At 34.8% G+C, this 20,970-nt stretch overlaps 1 protein-coding gene across 1 annotated transcript in view; it reads right to left on the reverse strand.

Annotated features, from left to right (window-relative positions):
- LOC126882033 (trehalase-like) overlaps positions 1-19,769 on the reverse strand; it is a 54,916-nt gene extending 35,147 nt beyond the window's left edge. Inside the window, exon 1 of the mRNA XM_050646808.1 lies at positions 19,545-19,769. The gene's annotated coding sequence lies outside the window, so the exon portion shown is untranslated. The remainder of the gene's footprint in view (positions 1-19,544) is intronic.
- Between the last annotated feature and the right edge of the window lie 1,201 nt (positions 19,770-20,970).

A 20,970-nucleotide genomic window follows, 5' to 3' on the forward strand; every position in this document is an offset into this window, starting at 1 on the left:
AAAAAATGTATTCTTTAGTTGTCATATTAACAAGAATTTAAGCAAAAATATGTGTGAAATTTTTAAAAAGAAGTGGTCTTAACTTATACTAGTACCATTACTTTTAGTATAGGAATGTATGCAAAATGCATTTTTATTATATTCAGTAATACTAAATTTGCTAAAAAAAATTAAATGTTGGCGGTACGAATTGTACCGTTATGAAGTGTCACCGTTACGAACTGCCGCTGTTACGAATTGTCCGTTACCATTTGTCGCATTACGAACTATCACGTTACGAGATGTCATGGAACCGATAATAATATAGGAATAGAATGACACGGTCCAAGGATAAGTAGAATACAAAAACCTTATAATGATATATTTTTTGATGTTTTACGTTCTTTTATTCTTTTATTTACGTTTTACCATTCTTAGTAGTAGTGCTAAGTAGTGCTTAGTAGCAAAAGGACTAGATAAAGTAATAAATAGCAGAAATCAAGGAAAACTAACAGTAAGGTCGATCCATAGTGATATATTGCGAATTTGGCAGAATCTTCTTTACCATCTTGTAGAATCATATCTATCAAGGCGTCTATTACCAAGAAGGCGCATTTCCAGATGACGGATAAGAGAAACCATCAAGAGTTTATTTCTATGATTATTTTTTGATGATTTTAACTTCCAATCGTATAGTAAGATATTTGATCACGTGTTTAATTCTGTCCAATCAGATTAAAATTTTACTGATTATTTCATTCATAGGAGATACTGACCAATAGAAAGCTACATAAATCTAAAATAAATCGATTATTTTTTGATTATTTTAACTTCCAATCGTATAGTAAGATATTTGATCACGTGTTTAATTCTGTCCAATCAGATTAAAATTATACTGAGAATTATCGACTGTAGAAAATTACCGATATAATTTTTTTAAGTAGATTGTTTCTGTTTAATGGCAACCAGTTTCCTAGTTTTGACAACTGTCACATTTAAGAAAATATCCATAATATACGTATTAAAAAATAATATTACGAATATCACACGACAGTAAGAATAAATAAGAAAATAATGCTTCATTTTTACTCAAATTTGTTGTCATTGGGCAATAGCCACTCGAGCCCTGCGGGCTCTCGTGTCTATTGCCAGACAACAAATTTTCGAAAAACTGTCGCATTATTTTCAATTTATTCTCACTCTCTTGTAATATTATACCCGATTATTTTTTAATGATTTTAACTTCCAATCGTATAGTAAGATTTTTGATCACGTGTTTAATTCTGTCCAATCAGATTATTATTTCATCGGTAATTTTCTACTGTAGAAAATTACAGTAAGAATTTCTGTAAGTAGATTGTTTCTATTTAATTGCAACCAGTTTCCTAGTTTTGACAACTGTCACATTTAAGAAAATATCCATAATATACTTTTAGTTCTCCATCTAATGTCAAATTGTCACGAGGAGAACACAAATAGGGAAATTTAATCGCTCGATTTTGTTCGGTAAGATTATTTCATGAATAAAACTGTATTTGTAAATAAATTAAGTAATATTTTATTAATATCTTCATCTAAATATTTGCTCAACTGTGCTTTTCACTTTGACAAAGTGAAAAATGTGTGTCACATTAATTGGGATCAATGTCACTGACTGTTTTTATATAAAGACTTGAATTTTATATGTAAGTATTAAAAAATAATCTTACGAATATTACACGACAGTAAGAATAAATAAGAAAATAATGCTTCATTTTTTCTCAAATTTGATGTCATTGGGCATTAGCCACTCGAGTTCGAGCCCTGCGGGCTCTCGTGTCTATTGCCAGACAACAAATTTTCGAAAAACTGTCGCATTATTTTCAATTTATTCTCACTCTCTTGTGATATTATACCCGAAAATTTTTTGCTTACTTAGAAATCCAATGAAATATATATATTTGAGGTCACGTGAATAAAAATAAACAATTACAGCAACATTAAACTGATAACAGACCCCATGGGCTGTTTTCACTTCGTTGCTACATATACGCATGGATGTCAATTTTGACGTTTCACATAAATTAATATAAATTCAACAGGTCACGATTTGGTTGCGATAATGGTGAGAAGATAAACGAAATTATCAAGTCAAATATACCCAGAAACACTGAGTACAATAAAAAATTTGTTAAAAAAAGCAAAAAATTTTCGTCCGAATAACCATCGAATATTAATAAATCCTCAAAATGTAATAATAATTTTCTCAAGCTTGTTGCTTATTAAAAACAGACGTAAGCGTACGGCGTCGGTCTTGTTTCAAGCAACAAGCTTTTGAAATCTGATATTAAATTTTTTCGCACAATTATCAATATCCTAGGGTTATTACTACTGATAATAAACTCTGGCTCTTGAAATAGAGGGTAGAGGCATTGGACGAAATCCTCGATACTTGGTAAAACATCATTGACAACAATCACAACAATCAGAACTTTCGAAAAACTGAAGTTAATTCAGAATTGTGCATATACGGAGCATAACAATTATAGCAGAATACAGAGGATGAAAAGACACACACTTGACCGCGGAAGCTGAGGATGTGGGAGTATTCATCACCTGGAACGCCTGCTTTAAGCATGGACACGAAGAAGGTTATTTGAAGACCAAGACTCTTAACTGACTTTTCTCCCAGTTCATGGGGATGTTAGGAGAGATGTTCGAAATTAATGTTCTTTTTGTTGAGGAAACAAGTTTTCGAATACTTAGAATGAGGGGTCCCATTTGGATGGTTGGGTAGGATTTCAGAGATTGATCAACGAGATTTGGGTTCGCTAGATATATGCAGATTCTGTTGTTAGATATTCTGGATGCAAAGGAAATATTATTTATGCCAATGACATCACCAATGGCTTTAACGTAGTCTAAAAGGTTAAGGTTTTTTTCTTCGTGGAGAACTATCGCCTGTCTTTTTTTGGAAGAGATGGTTTCGGTGTAGATTTTGCAGCAGTTACGTACGAGAGGGATGTAGCTGCCGGAATGTTTGTAGCACTTTAAAGGGCCATGGTTAAGGTAGTAACTGTAGGAGTATTGTGTATATTTGTACTGCTCATGTAGACACAAACAATAAACTTGTATTATATCTCTTTTTTAACTGGTTCTGCTATCATAATATTGTATTTAAAGACATTGAGTTGAATGACCAGTAACAACCAACAGACTGGTGAAACCAGTCGCTGGTATGCACTTTGTATAAATTAAATATATTTTATAATCATTTAATAATATAATGAAAACAATACATACCAAAAAAATAACTTTTCCAAATTACATTATTAAATCGAAATTAAAAACACTAATACGGAAAACTGGATTTAAATTTTACTTGACACACGTCTTACTCTTTCGAGTGCTAGAACAGGAATCCTTTATTAATTTAATCTATTACTAATATTGGTGTCTAGTTTACAATAGGTTTTAAAATATTCCATATTGTATAATAATGACGATCTTATTTTTTATATAATATGCCTTATACCCAATAACTTTGTCAACTGTTTTCTGTAACACAATTCTCCGGCCAATGTTTAACAGTTTGTAACGGCTCAAAGCTATACAAGAGTTAGCTTATTTCATATCTTTTATCTCAATCGATTATGTTAACCAACAAACAGTAATCCTAATAATATATTAACAGCCAAATCACCAACAAATAAAAAAGGTTTAATTATTTTTTGGATATGCTTTGTTGATAGACAGCCACCTCATAGCGTACATTCAGGGCTGCGTTTAGGTCAATTGACGCCCTAGGCAATTCTCTAGTAGCCGCACTTCAAACATGTACCATTTTTGCAAAAAAAAATTGCAGAAATTTTTATCTAAATAAGAATACACTAGAAATGGATTTAAACTACACGATGTTTATATACCTATAACAGAAAAAATTGTCATTCCAGTTCGACCACATCAGAGACTTCTTTTCAAAAAAAATTTTTTTCTTGACAAAATCTTTAAATTGTTGCCACGTTCTTGCGTCATACCTACTTGATGGGAAATTTATTTTTAATTCTTGACATTTCCGAAAATTACCTTTCAGCGGACACGTTAGCAATGGCAACTGGGATGCACAAATAAATGTACAAAGCAATGTCAAAATTAGGGAAAATATCTTTCAATCCACTTAGTGCAGTCACTGAAGGTTTTCGCCTCCGATTTCGTTGAACCTCCATCGATTTTCATGAAAATTAGTGAGTAGTTAGAGGATACCTCAATAAACAAAGGTGGCATGATGCCTACTTGCGTTTTTACCGTGGTGTTGGATGCCAGCCCTTATCGGTAGTGAAAATTATTTTTTTAAATAATACCATAATTCGATAGAGAGGCAAGTTCTAAGGAAAATTTGTTATACAAAGTTATTAATATAAATCAATACTTTTTGAGTTATTAAAGATAAGATTTTATTTTTTCGTAAAGAAAATGCATGTTTTAAAGCTGTTTTTCACGTATAACTTAAAAACTATAAGCTTTTACAAAAAAGTTATTACTACCAAAATTGAAGATAATACTTCTCACTTAAAGAACTACACTAATGTTAATTTAAAGTGTGTTATGGGTAATTAAATGCATATTTTTTTCAACGAGCACTCAAATCTAAGTATTCAAGCTGAAATAACTGGAAAACGATGCATTGTATAAAATATACCTGCCAAGCACTTGTCAAAGTACTTCGGAGTACCTATCAAATGAGCTCCAGTAGAAGTTAATAGCATCACAATTAAGCAAGTTATGATGAAAATAAGAGAACCCTTTAGAACTATTTAGGAAAAAGTGAAAAGTAAAACATAAGTACGCTATTTCCACAAAAATTAGAATTTTTTAATTAGAATGTATAACCAAATTTTAGTTTTTTCTGTATCAAATATTTTACCTTTTTACTATTTCTGTATGGTAAAAAATAACCGAGATAGAAACGTGTAAATCTTAAATTTTGCTGCGAAAACCATGTAATCGGGGCCATTTAACCTTTTATTTAAAAAAAAATTAGGGGTTTAAAAGATTAAATTCAACGTGGTTTAATAACCATTAAAATTAACTTTCAAATGTTTTTAGGCAAACCTGATATCGTATTTAAAAGGTAAATTTTTGAAAAATATTTTCTGTATAAAGTTTAATGCTATCAACTTGTCCGGAGGCCCAATTAATAGATATTTCTAAGTACTTTGACAAATGTTTAATAAGTTTATGTAATAAAATGCATCATTTTCCCGTTATTTAAGCTTGAATACTTAGATTTGGGTACTCACCGAAAAAAATATATATTCAATTACCTATAACTCACTTTTAGTTAACATTAAAATGTTTTTCCACCAAGGAGTTTATTTAATTTTTTATTATCTTCAATTTTAGTAATTATAACTTTTTTGTATTTCTTATAGTTTTTGAGTTATTTATGAAAAATCGGTTAAAACATGCATTTTTCTCAAGAAAAATGGAAATCTTTGATCTTGAATCACTCAAAAAGTTTTGAATTATTTTAATAACTTTATATAACAAATTCTGCTTAGTATTTGTCCCTTTATCGAATTATGGGGTTATTTTTAATAAAATATTTTTCACTCCCGAGACGGGGTGGCATTCACTCCCAGGGTAAAAGCGCAAGTTGGCACCATGTCACCTTTGTTTCTAGAGATATCCTCTAACCACTCACCAATTTTCATGCAAGCTGACCGAGGTTCAGCGAAATCGGAGGTAATAGCTCATATCCACCCTCAGTGACTGCACTAACTCTTCTTTAAAATAGTAAGATTAGTATGTCAATTGGTGATTTTATTGTGGTGTCCAAATCACCCTTTAAGTGAATGCATTCATGTATGAATGATGTATCTTGGTCGTCTTTATTTTGTATCAGATAATTCAGCCTCTTTAATAATTTCTTCATTGCTTAATTTTGGCAAATACGTTAATAACACGAAAACGTTGATAAATAAGTCGATAAGATTCCAGACGTCTATTCAGGTCTCTTATCAGAGTGTCGATTATAATATAGAATGTGTGGATCGTCATCTCATCACTAGCTGAAAAGTTTGGTTCATCATCGGCCCCCTCGTCAAATTGAATTTTTCTTTTTCTCTTTCTTATTTCTTTATATGTTTTATTTCGGCACAATTTTTTTGGCTTCCTTGAGGTAAAGTAATTTGAAAGAGCTTCATACTCTTTAATGACAGAACCCAGATCCATAATTTTTATATAAAAATATTTTTTTGTACAATATTTTTGCCGCCCTCTCATAATGTGCCGCCCTAGGCAACTGCCTATATTGCCTAATGGATAAAGCAGCCCTCCGTACATTGACTAAAGCATTTATAGTTTGTAACTTTGTAGTCACATATATTGCAAAGTGCCTTGTCCAGCAAGCTTTTAAAAAGTTAATACCAAAATATCCAACAACACATAAAATCTTAACTGATGCTTCCAAAATGTGGTGAAGGACATGCTGCAGCGTATATCTACGAAAACATGAATTCCACCTTACGAAGTCCAACAAATTGTTGTACTTATATGTACATATCGGAGAACTTACGGCAATTCACCAGACCATGAAAAATGTGGCTTTATTCAAGAAAGCAAATGTGTTATCATCACCGATTCAATAAACGCATTGGAATAAAATAGCTATATACAACTCACGCTATACTTCTCAATATCAAAGAAGATGTATCTTGTCTAAAGTCTAGAGTCTAGAGGATCAACAAAAAGATATTTCCTTCACCTGGGTACCTTCCCAAATAAAAATAAGTGGAAATGAGGAAGTTGAAGTGGAGGAAGTGGTAAGAAATGCAATAACACCAAAATATTGTTATCATAAATGAAATACCTTGGACTGATCACAAAGTAAACATCAAAGGCCATATCCACAGAGTGGTAAACTACTTGGGATCACACTACCACCAAACTAAAAGAATGCCTGGGTCACGTAGGAACCACACTAATCTTACCAAGTGATCCAAAAAACAAGTCATGATCAACCGACACCGAATACGACATACTTTACTTAAGCACCATATTTATCTTTAACAAGAAGGCTGTTCCTTCGATGTGTACCAACACTCAATTATCAGTGAAATATATTATACGAGTACCAAGTATACCAGAACGAAAGGATCGCATGTGCTCTTTTGTTAAAATGAAAACAATTCTCTGAAATAAAGACCTTAGAGTAGAACTTATAGTGAGAGCTCTGAGATGCTACGTGTTTTCGATATTACAATATTGTAGTATAATAGAAGAAGTTTGGTTGAACAATTTAAGGGACTGGTTTCAACGCAGTTCCATAGAACTTTCAGAACAGCGGTAGATAGAGTAAAGACAGTGATGATGATATCCAACCTCCGATTATGAGATAGCACTTAAAGAAGAAGAAGGCCAACTTTTGTAAATTGGTTAGCAGATCACAAATTCCACGACCTAAAAAATCTAACAGGAAAAATAATTTTTAAATAAATATAAGAAGTGGTTTCATGACATCTCGTAACGCGACAGTTCGTAACCGGACAACTGGTAACGGACAATTCGTAACAGCGACAGTTCGTAACGGCGACAATTCGTAACGGCGACAGTTCGTAACTATACAAATTCGTAACGGACAGTTCGTAACGTCCAAATTGAATTATTCTGTTTATTTTTGTTAACGTGGAAACTAAATGTTATTACAATTTTTATAAATGAAATATATTTATCAATTTAACGAACCAGTATCAGGATAAACATTTTTAAGGAATTTCATATTTCGTGTTTCAGAATATAATAAAAGTTTTTAAACCAAGTATTAAAGTATTAAAAGCCATCCCTCGTATCAACTATAACCGTTGATTGAATACCCCAACGCTATAATCAATCACAAGTTTTATTATAATAACAGGTAATTATGATCTTTCCTTTACAAAATGTTTACTAGAAAATTGGGTTTTACAAAATGTCTAAAGACGGTTGTCGGCTTACCTAAATATTTCACGAATTACTTCATTATTCCTTCGTCTAGGTATAAGCAAATTTAAGGAACAATAAGAGGGATAAACTTTTAAAAGTATTGTTAAAAGTTTGTATGTATTTAAATATTTGTTTGTACTTAAATACTTTTAATATATTCTGAAACACGAAACATAAAATGTGTTAAACATGTTTATCCCAGTACTGATTTGTTAAATTATTAACAAAATTTGAATTTTAACTGTAATAACAGTTAGTTTCCACGTTAGCAAAAATAAAGAGAATAATTCAATTTGGACGTTACGAATTGTCTGTTACGAATTTGTATAGTTACGAAGTGTCGCCGTTACAAACTGTCGCTGTTACGAATTGTCTGTTACCAGTTGTCCGGTTACGAAGTGTCACGTTACGAGATGTCTGGTCACGATAAAAAGTATCTACCTATATTATTTATCGGCGGCGCCCAAAATCCCGACAGCCAAAATCCCGACAGCCAAAATCCCGACGGCCAAAACACCGACACGCCACAATCCCGACACGCCAGAATCCCGACAGGCCAAAATTCCGACATGCAACAATCCTCGCATAAGTAAAAATTCCGACGACTACATTTTGAATAATTATTGTTTCCTTTTCAAATACAATACCAAATCATATTATAGAGAGTATTGAAGTTGAAAAATTATTACTTAATAATAAGTACGGGTATTAATTATTGTGTATTTTAAAAGACAAAATTATTTAAACACTTCATTTTATAATATAAAAGCTATACTTACTGAAATGGAAGGTTCTAAGTGACATAATAATATCTATTATATGAAAGTAAAATTCTAAGTGACATAATAATATCTATTATATGAAAGTAAACTTGTGAACTAGAAAATTAGTTCATATTAAATCGTAAATACTTTTGTTTAGTAACAAAAAATAAAAAACAGATGGCCATAAACAAAAAACAAGAAATAAATGTAATTATATGTTCTGTATCTGTATCTGTAGAGTCGGGAGTGTGAGTCAAGTCCCACAGCACTTAGGCCACAATTGACCCATTGTACATCCTCCCAGGGGGTTGTCGTCCTTAGTTCATTATCCATCCTGCCATTTCCAGGAAGGTGGACAAATCACCTGGTGACATCTCCCCTATATCGGCAGGTGTAGGCCAAGGCTCGCCGAACGCATACTCTCGCATTGACGATAACTCAGGACATTCACATAGGACATGCTCGACAGTTTCCTCATCTCGTTCACACCTTCTGCATAGAGATGTGTCTACTAGCCCCAGTGTGTGGAGGTGTTTTCTTAGTTGACAATGGCCAGTTAAAAAGCCAACGGTCAAGCGTAGGTTTTTCCTGGTCATTCTCAAGTACTTTTCTGATGCTGACTTCCCAAGGTTCCTTAGTGTTACCTTGGCAAGTCTACATCCTGGCCCTTCTTCCCATCTTCTTACGGTTTGCGTGTGGGAGTGACATTTGACAGTTTCCGCGATTGTTGTAGTCGACAAGCCAAAAAGATCACAAGGTCCTAAGAGTCTTAGGCCTGCTGCCCTTCTAGCCAGCTGGTCAGCAATGCGGTTGCCTTTATTTCTGTTGTGTCCTTTAACCCACCTCAGGATGATGTTGTTACCATCCGAAGCTTGGGCTAGTGATTCATGACACTCCATTACTAGCCCTGATATGACGCGTGGTCTGTTCAGGGTTAGTAGCGCTTGTCTGCTATCTGTGCAGATTATTACAGTTTTGCCGGCTATACCTTTCCCGATTATCTCTTTTGCGGCTATGGAGATACCAGCCAGTTCAGTCTGAACTACGCTGGTATTTTTGCCCATGCCCCATTTTATACTAAGGTTCAATGATCTGGAGTATATTCCACATCCTGAGCCTTCTTTCGTTTTGGAGCCATCGGTGTAGATGCAATATGCATTTGCCACGTTTGAATCCCTATGTTGTCTTGTTTCGATTTTGTAGGGTTTGTCGAAGACAAACGTAGGTTTAAATGAGTCGCATCCATGGCCCGCATGCAGCTGGGGCAGTGCCTCCAGCTCACCCCGCCAGAAACGACATCTCAATTGTCCCATTCCTACATCAAGGTTTGCACCCGCTGAGCGTAACCTCATCATCGTCATCAGCGCCACCTCTCTGACATATATGTCTAAAGGGGTAATGCCAATGAGCAACTCCATTGCAGCAGTTGGTGTTGTTTTCATGGCACCTGTTATATTTAGGCAAGCCATCCGTTGAATATGGTTTAGTTTGTTGATCGCTGTTGCCTGTAGCACTTTTGGTACCCAAGCAATGGCTCCGTAAGTTAGCATTGGCCTAATGACAGTAGTGTAGATCCAGGCGACCACCCTGGGCGAAAGGCCCCAAGTGCGTCCGACCGTTCGCCGACACTGTTCATAGGCAATATATGCTCTTTTAGCTCTACTATCTAAATGAGAGTTCCATGTTAACTTCTTGTCAAGGGTAATACCAAGGTATTTCACCTCTTCAGAGAAATTCAGACTGCAGTTTAGAATCCTAGGGGGTATTAAGCCCGTGATCCTTCTTTTTCTGGTGAAGAGGACCATCTCTGTCTTTTTTGGATTTATAGACAGTGAGTGTTCCTTACACCATGTTTCTATTAGTCTGAGAGCAACTTGTAATCTCTCGCATAGTGTGTTCTCAAACTTACCGCTTTGCAAGACGGTTATATCGTCTGCATAGGCTATTGTGTAGAAACCGTTCTTGCTGAGTTGGTAAACCAGGGTATCCAACACTATGTTCCAGAGGAGTGGTGATAGCACCCCCCCTTGTGGACATCCCCTCGTAACCATCCCTCTAACCAAAACGTCTTCTACATTTATGCTTATTGCTCTATTTGACAGCATACTGAATATCCATTCGCTCACGGCCAGGGGGACATTCCTGACATTGAGCTGTTGGGTGATGGTTGGGAAAGTTGTTTTATCAAACGCTCCCTCAATGTCTATGAATATACCTAGGGTGGATTCTTTATTATCCAGCGATCTTTCAATTCTTCCCACTACTTGATGAAGTGCAGAATCGGTAGATCTTCCCGAAGTATATGCATGTTGATTTGGATGAAGTGGATTATGAACCAGAACTTCATCTCTTATGTACCTCTCGCATAGCCTTTCCATCGTTTTCAAGAGAAAAGATGTCAGGCTAATTGGTCGGAAAGCCTTCGGTAGAGTGTAATCCATCCTACCTGGTTTTGGTATGAAGACCACACGTACCTCTCTCCACTCTCTAGGAATATATCTCAGAGCCAAGGAGGCTCTGAACATTCCCACAAGGTGCGGCAAAAGATCCAGTCCCCACGGTAGTAGGGCTGGATATATGTCGTCAGGCCCTGGTGACTTAAAAGGGGCGAAGCACGATATGGCCCATCTTATCTTTTCCTCACTAATTAATGTTCTGGCAAGATGCCAGTCATTTGGTGTGGGTATGATTATTTCTTCCGTCCAGTTTGGTGCTTTTGAAATGCTAGAACCGGGGAAGTGTGTTTTCATCAGGACCTCAGCACTTTCGCAAAGGTTGGAAGTTTTGCTTCCATCTTCCTTTGTTAGTATGCTGATATGCCGATGTGGATCTTTTGAGAGCGCTTTTTGTAGCCTGGAAGCTTGCGGAAAATCTTCGATTTCCTCACAGTAGGCTCTCCAAGCAGCTCTTTGTGTTTGTCTACAGACTTTCTTAAACTCTCTGAGGTTTGATTGATAAATATCCCAATCCTCTTTGAGTTTGGTGCGTTTTGCATTATTAAAAGAAGTTCTTGCTGTCTTTCTAAGGTGTTCCAGTTCAATGCGCCACCAAGAGTTGGTTTTGCGACTTTCCTGGACCATCCTTATCGGACAGGATTTTTTTATAAGCGTAGCTTATTTTATTTTGGATAGATACCGTGTACCTTTCCAATTCTGTATTAGTTCCTGGAGTTAAAGCCTTTTCATTCCGCAGAGCATCTTCTAAGAGGCGGTTGTAGAGTTCTACATCCGTCCTCCTAGGGTCTCGAGCTTTGATAAGGCTTTTTTCCAGACTAATAATAAAGGTCAACCAGCGGTGATCAGACATAGAGATGTCCTCTGAGACCTGCCAGTTCTGAATTTTATTAGATATTTCTGCTGTTGCTAGCGTGATATCTATAACAGTTTGGCTACGAACATTAATAAATGTAGGTTCCGTGCCTCTATTTAAGATATACAAATCTTTACTAATAATATAGTCATAAAGAGACTTACCTCGAGAGTTGTTATCTTTGCTGCCCCAGCTTAGATGGTGAGAATTCGAATCGCAGCCGATAATAAGTTCTACCTTCTGGCTGAGACAATGGTCTACCAGATCTTCCATCTCCTTTGTTGGTGGTAGGGTGGCTGCATCTGAGGGTAGGTAGACCGATGCTAGTATCAACTCTCTGCTTTTGCCTTTTCCCCATGGGCATTTTACTTTAACAGCAGTTACGTCTGAAGTACAAAACTGCACCAGGGGGGAGGCTTTAATTTTCCTGGGAACATATATTGCTGTTCTCGGTTGTTGGTTGCTTGGTAAGCTGAAGATTTGACCATTTAGACTGCCAAAACCAGTTATTTTGGTCTTAATTATCCAAGGTTCTTGGATTAATGCTATTGCATCCTCCTTTACATCCAGGTGGCGGCAGAGTGTCGCGGTTGCCACCTTTTTGTGCTGGAGGTTGCATTGAATAATGGTTACCTTTTTCCCGACGTCTTTGCCCATGGCGAAGGTGTCGTATTGGTTCTTTTTAGGCGTCCATTTCCTCCTCACTTGAGGAGGCGGCAGCCTTAGTGGTTTCGGTGCTTCCTCTGCAGGGTTCGTCGACCACCATCTGATGGTCGTCGTCCTGCTGTGGAACCACGGGTGTTTCAGTCTCAGTGACCGTATCCGGTTGCCGAGTATCTGGGGTCCCTGGTTCCGAGGAGGTGCCCTCCATTTTTTGTTTGCTTGCTTTTAGAGTCAATGAGGTGAACGCGTAGCTCAGCCTCATTGCTCTTTTCTTAAGGACAGCCATGTCCTCGTCTCCGATTCCGAAGACGAACAGGTGTCCGTTTGGATCGGTTTTGGCCTCATGGTGGAAGGTGCACCATCTCGCAACTGACATGTCCGGATTTTGCGCCGTTAGCCTCCGCAGCACTCTTTTTGTGTCATCGGAGGTGTTAGTAACATCCTCCGAGATCCATACAGAGGCTTTAGTAAGATTCGGCAGCTTATCCTGACTGACAACAGCCAGTGATGCGTCCTCCCACGGTTTAAGGTCATCTATAGCCTTTTTTAGCCACGCAAGCGCCTCGTCGTCATCGCAGGCCACTCTGATGATCTCACCAGAGTAGGTCCACGACTTAAACGTGGGCGCTCTTGCTTGGCTGTTGGAGGTGGACAAGATTGCTCTGTCCAATCTGTATGTAATTATATGTTAAAAAGAAACTTATCACACCTGTCGGGATTCTGGCGTGTCGGGATTTTGGCCGTCGGGATTGAGGCTGTCGGGATTTTGGCTGTCGGGATTTTGGGGTAGACCCATTATTTATATAAAAAAGATTTTTTCAAGCTGTACCAATACGGTGAAATTTATTAAAATAAATGAATTAAAAACTATTTATCAGACGAAATAAATAAAGAAAACATTAAATAACAGTATACCAAAAAAACAAAAAAAAAACACTAATAATAATACAAAGTATAATTTCGAAATAATGAATACTCTTTTGACGTAAAAAATCAACTTTTAAAAGGTTACGTAAATAAAAGAATCAAAACACCTAACATTTGTGATGTAAATGTTATTAAGAAGAAATCCATTATTCTTCACGCAATTGATACATGGAGATTACTTTTGACCATGTAGTTACAAAGACACGCGAATTTATTTAGAGCTGAAAAAGTTTTGTTATCTTTAACATTTATTTTTCTGTTTTATGTGTAAGTTTATAAAATATACCCTTGATCTTTAAACGTTAGTTAAAAGTTAGTTTATCATTGATAAACATAAACATTACAAATCTATTACATAAATATGTATAAAAACAAGGTATATTTTCGTTTATATAGAGCAGGACATGTAAGAAAAAATAAATCGATTTTTAAATACAGCACCCATCTATCGACTTGCAACTATTTGCGTTGTGTTCAAGATGACGTCAGGAAAAAAGTCTACAATAGAAAAATAGGTGGAAGTGCGTAAGTGCATTTTAAGTGCATCCAAAAGTGAATAAACATGTCAAAATCAGTATATTAAGGGCCATATTCTATTACTCAGGACCCCCCGAGTAATCTATTTGCATCTTTTTGGAGTGCAAAAACCCGGTGCCAAGTGCCAGGTGCGTCGGGGATCGCCTCTGATTGCGTATTCATGTTCAGCGACCCTAAAAACCCCCTGAGTAGCAAAATCTGGTCTTTAATATACATATTTTGATATGTTTATGCACTTTTGGATTCATTTTATGAACTTTGCATGCAATTATGTATTTCCACACATTTTTCTATTGTAGACTTTTTTCCTGATGCCATCCCCAACAGAATGTAAAAAAGTTTAAAGTTGATAGGTGCTGTATTTGAAAATCGATTTATTCCGGTGTTTTTTGTTCTAAATGACTTGGTCTAATAATACCGGGTGTCCACTTATAGTTTCCCCCATTTTAACTGCCTATAACTTCTAAACGGCTTAAGATAGAAATATTCGGTTTTCGATGAAATGTTTTATTTTAGTAAAAGTTTTGTCTGAATGGATTAAATTTTTTATATCGTTTTCAAATACGAAAAGAAAAATGGCGGATTTTTGAAAAAAACGTTGTTGAATTTTTTTTAATGGAACACCCAGTATATTTTTTTGTAAATTGTAAGAAAGGTCATTCACCTATCCAGCGATATAAAGTTTTTCAAAATCGGTTGTCAAATCACTGAGTAATTAATTTTTAAAATGAGCGGTGCAACGTGGATATCACATACCTAAATAACATAACTAAGCAAAATGATATTATGTTATATGATTTCCACATTGCATCTTTCATTTTAAAAATTATTTGCTCAGTCATTTGACAACCGATTTTAAAAAATTTAATATCGCTGGATAGGTAAATGACCGTTTTTTCAAGCTACAAAAATATACTGGGTGTTTCAATAAAAAAAGTCAACAACGTTTTTTTTTTCCAAAAATCCGCCATTTTTTATTTAAAAGCGACATAAAAAATGGTCATTTACCTAAAAACTTGAAAAAAACGGTCATTTCCCTATCCAACGATATAATTTTTTTTTAAATCGGTGGTCAAATGACTAAGCAATTAATTTTTAAAATGAGAGATGCAATGTGGAAATCACATATTATGTTATTTAGGTATGTGATATCCACGTTGCACCTCTCATTTTAAAAATTAATTACTCAGTGATTTGACAACCGATTTTGAAAAACATTATATCGCTGGATAGGTGAATGACCTTTCTGTTAATTTACAAAAAAAATACGCTGGGTGTTCCATTAAAAAAAGTCAACAACGTTTTTTTCAAAAATCCGCCATTTTTCTTTTCGTATTTGAAAGCGATATAAAAAATTCAGTCCATTCAGACAAAACTTTACTAAAATAAAACATTTCAGTGAAAACCGCATATTTTTATCTTGAGCCGTTTAGAAGTTATAGGCAGTTAAAATGGGGGAAAATATAAGTGGACACCCGGTATATATAAAAATAATTCAGCACCTCACAATCTGCTAAACTATTGACCACAAGCAGACGCATGTACCGTGAACTATGAAAGCTCTTAAACACTATCCCAACTTGTTCCGGTAGGGCATTTACGTAGCAGCAAGGTTATAACAGTCATTTTGATTAAGTCAACAAGATTATGTAGATATACTTTAAATAAAGAAATAATATTGTTGTTATCCTAAACGTTACCAGTTTTCATTATTAAGTTACCAGTACATTACATTTTCTTCTATGTGTTTTGGTTCTATTAGTTCCTTTACCTCTGTTCTTTGACCGTAAATATTAAATAATAGTAATAGCCATATTTCCTTTTGCAGACCATAGAAATCATATTCTATTCAAGATATTCAAAAATTTGTTAAAGAAGTCTCAAAGGAGGTATTATTCAACAGAACTATTTTAACTTCCTATATTTCCCTCTATCTAAATAAAAAAATTAACAATTTATTAATCTCCAAATGAAAGCGCAAATTGTAAATAGTGTAGGAAACAAAGGTTGAACCTTGCAAAATGGACACAAGTCCGGTTTTATTTTTTTTCTTTTATATCAAGGGGTACTTATTATAAGACTTTTTCTGAAAAAATTTCGCCCCGGAACCTCCCTTTTCACCCCTTTAAAGGGGGTAATTTGTGGTTTTTGCGAAACGTAGCCCTTCCTGTAACTTTTACAAAAAATTTCTTTTATAGAAATATGAAGAGGACTATATTTTCTACGATTTATTTCTAACACCATCTCTCTATCATCCACCGTTTAGCGGGGGTGGCGCCCTAAAGTTGACAAGTTATTAAAAAAGATGTTTTTAAAAAATATATATTTTTCCCTAACTGTAATGGAAATTAAGAAGAAATCCTGCGGCAATTATTCACAAATAATTGACTGATTTTTTGGTATAGGTTTTACTTAAGGATAATTGCCCTTTTTTTAATTACAGGGTGTTACATTTTAAAAAACCTCTTTTTATACCATCTGAACCGTTTATGCTAGACTAAAAAGACTTTCAGCGATTACCTATGTACTGATGCTATTTACAAATTTGTATAATGCACCCCCATTTTTTCCCCGGAACCACCCCAAAAAAAAGAAGAATTAATAAATAAATTGATTTTCTTGTAATCCTTCACACACAATGCCCTTTATTAATATGCTTCGTACATCATTTTGTGGACGTTATTATTACCCATGCATGGACACCAAAAGCAATTTCCTAGTGCAACCCCTTAAGCAAAAAAAAATAAATAAAATGGGGGGTTGAAAATTTTTTTTGTTTTTTGCTTTTTGATCCATATGGGCATATGCTTCATCAATAGTGCTTTTCAAAAATATATATGGTTATTGCAACATCTCTGCGAAAACCACCCCTATCCTTGAAAATGTACTGCAGAAACTACCCCTATCCCTTGGCGAGCATGTTTTTACGATTTTCTCATTACCTATGTATTATTTTTAAACAAAACTTATACAAGGTTAAAGACCACTATTTACTCTAAAAATTATGTCCTATTCATTTTTTCGTATAAGCAACGGTTACGGCACAGTGGCGCCGTAAACCTCATATATGCTTTGGCGGGCTCCAGTTTTTGTTTTTTTTTCGTCATCTGTTCGTTTTATTGATAAAGTACTTATGCAAAATAAAACAACACAGTGTAACCTACAAATTATGACTTATGCACATTTTACATTCTTTGCTCCCCAAAGCCACAGTGGTGGCCCAAAATAAATTTTTGCATATTTTCGCCACCTACATGCATTTTATTGCATTAATGCTACCTTAACAGCACAATATTTACCCTTAGCTGGTCGCTGCGCAGTGGCGGATCCAGGGAGGGGTGATGGGGGTGAACACCTCCCCCCCCTCTCAAACCAAGTCATATTATATTCAAAGATTATAAAAATATTCATTTATTTTTATAGAAATTTAACCAATTGGCACCCCCCTCTTAACGATGCTGGATCCGCTACTGTCGCTAAAGCATAAAAAGTCATTCTTATAAAAATAATATTAATATTATATAAGTATTTCTATAAAAAAAATGAATATTTTTATAATCTTCAAATATAATATCACTTGGTTTGAGAGGGGTGGGGGTGATCGCCCCCATCACCCCTCCCTGGATCCGCCACTGCTTAGCGACCACTTAGGGGTGAATATTGTGCTATTAAGGTAGCATTAACGCAATAAAATGCGTGTAGGTGGCGAAAATATGAAAAAATTTATTTTGGGCCACCACTGTAGCTTTGAGGAGCAAAGAATGTAAAATGTGCATAGGTCATGATTTGTAGGTTACACTGTGTTGTTTTATTTTACATAAGTACTTTATCAATAAAACAAACAGATGACGAAAAAATAAACAAAAACTGGAGCCCGTCAAAGCATATATGAGGTTTACGGCGCCACTGTGCCGTAACGGTTGCTTAAACGAAAAAAATGAATAGGACCTAATTTTTAGAGTAAATAGTGGTCTTTAACCTTGTATAAGTTTTGTTTAAAAAAAATGAATAGGTAATGAGAAAATCGTAAAAACATGCTGGATAAGGTATAGGGGTAGTTTCTGCAGTATATTTTCAAGGATAGGGGTGGGTTGCGCAGGGATGTTGCAATAACCATATATATTTTTGAAAAGCACTATTGATGAAGCATATGTCCATATGGATCAAAAAGCAAAAAACAAAAAAAAAATTTTAACCCCCCATTTTATTTATTGTTTTTGGTTACAAGGGTTGCACTAGGAAATCGCGTTTAGTGTCCATACATGGGTAATAATAACTTGCACAAAATGATATATGAAGCATATTAATGAAGGGCATTGTGTGTGAAGGATTCCAAGAAAATCACTTTATTTATTAATTCTTCTTCTTTTTTGGGTGGTTCCGGGGAAAAAATGGGGGTGCATTATACAAATTTGTAAATAACACCAGTACATGGGTAATCGCTGAAAGTCTTTTTACTCTAGCATAAACGGTTCAGATGGTATAAAAAGGGGTTTTTTAAAATGTAACACCCTGTAATTAAAAAAAAGGCAATTACCCTTAAGTGAAACCTATAGGAAAAAATCAACCATATATTTGTGAATAATCTCCGTAGCATTTCTTTTTAATTTCCTTTACAGATAGCGAAAAATATATTTTTTCTAAAAACATCTTTTTTAAAAACTTGTCAACTTTGGGGCGCCACCCTTGCTAAACGGTGTATGATAGAGAGATGCTGTCGGAAATAAATCGTAGAAAATATAGTCCTCTTCATATTTCTATAAAAGAAATTTTTTGTAAAAGGTACAGGAAGGGCTACGTTCTGCAAAAACCATAAATTACCCCATTTAAAGGGGTGAAAAGGGGGGTTCCGGGACGAAATTTTTTCAGAAAAAGTTAGTCTTATAATAAGCACCCCTTGATATGCCAGAAAAAAAATAAAACCGGACTTGTGTCCATTTTGCAAGGTTCAACCTCTGTTTCCTACACTAAAAACAATTTTTTTAGTTAATAAAATTAGGGACGCATTTCGATATCATTGTCATCATCATCTTTATAACATGAGAACCCAAATGGACTCTAATTTAAAGGGACATTCATGACGATTTATGTAATTTTAGTAAATTGAATTGTTATTGTTTTAAAGGGTATTTTTGAAGAAAACAGCCCCGGAAAAGTGACTGGGTTGGCAACGTCATCACAAACTATACAATTGATAGTAAAATATGTATAACAATGGGTTATTTAAAAGACCCAAAGCATCCAATCCAATGCCATCTTGAAGAGAGGAAAGAGTGGAGCGCAAGCAATTCACAATTTATTTTTTTATAACAAAAGGTTTTTTACCTTATCTATATAATATATTATGGTAAGCTTACAGCAAACACATTCATTATTATGCATAAATCATGCAGCATTACGTACCTAGTTCAACGCACCATCAATCACCAAATTACTATCACAAACTTCAATTAAAACACTTCCAATGCCTCGTGTTGTTTAAATTTTATTTTTTCCAAACTAAATTTATATGCAAAATCCTGGGAGATGTGATATTTTTGTTACGATTAAATTTGTTTTGGTTAATATTATCGCATAGATAGCTATGTTTGCTATACATGTGAGTAAAATATTGTGGCGATTATTAAGGTTAATTGAGTATTACTTTTTAATGTAGATAATGCTGCTGAGAATTACTTAATTTTATCTTTCCGGGATTATTCCAAGATCATTACCAAATTGTTACTATAGTACGGGGTCCGAATATGGGTCGATCTGTACCCATCTGCTTTCGGGATGAAACATTTTTTTATTAAATTCATACATAGACAAATATTTCTTGCATGGGTTGCCTATCAAGATCGTGCATAGCTACCCTTAAAGGGGGGGGGGGGCGTAGGGGTTGAAACCAATATTTCAAGCACATTTTTTTTTAAATATGGTAAAATTATTTTATTTTTAAATTAAATAGACATATTCAGTACAATTCATAGATTATTCAAAAAAAATTCAAGGAAAAATATTGAAAAATAAGCCAACGGTGGCAAATTTTTAAAGACACCTCAAGAAACAATGAATTTTGCGGTAGACAATCAGAACTCATCGTTGGATCACGGTAAACAAAAAATTCAAAAAGATTTTATTAGCTTATGAGTTTCTCGAGCTAACGCTATTGAGTTTTTTAGTTTTGACGAATTTTGACTGTTTGCTATGATTCAGAAGTCAAAACAACGATTTTTTTTTGCAAAAAGGGTGAAAATCAACGTATTTATTATTGTTAAACAAAAAATAAGCATAAAACAAAAAATATTTCGACAGTGTTACCTCACGGAATGTCTAAAGAAAATATATACAAAATTACAGGTGAGTTGGTCGAGTAGTTTTTGAGTTACAATGTCTACAGGCTTTGAAAAAAGCAGTTTTGAGAAAAACGCGTTTAAAGTATTGTAAACTTTTATTTTCAATTTCTTTTTGTCTGTCAAATCGTAAAGTGATGCATACCGGAATATGTTTTTGAATCGTGGGGTAATTTACACACGAACATTAGAAGAGCTATTGACCGTTTCTCACCACACTCAAGCGCGTTGGCGCGAAGTTGTTGCAAAGCGAGTCGAAGGTAGGGAGGTAGGGAAATACCTATTTCAATTTGAAAACATCACTCAAGCACTATGTGTTTATAGCTTTGTTCAATAATAAAAAAATAAATTTTTAGCAATGCAAATAATCAAAACCGATATAATTTGACTTGAAATTTCAAATGCGGTAAGCAGAATTGCTATGTTATTTTTTAATCAAAAGTTATTCGGGTTTAAAAATTTCAATTTTTCGATTTTTTGAAAGTTCAACCCCG

The sequence above is a fragment of the Diabrotica virgifera genome, chromosome 3 (genome assembly GCF_917563875.1).
Source record: "Diabrotica virgifera virgifera chromosome 3, PGI_DIABVI_V3a".
Taxonomy (NCBI): domain Eukaryota; kingdom Metazoa; phylum Arthropoda; class Insecta; order Coleoptera; family Chrysomelidae; genus Diabrotica; species Diabrotica virgifera.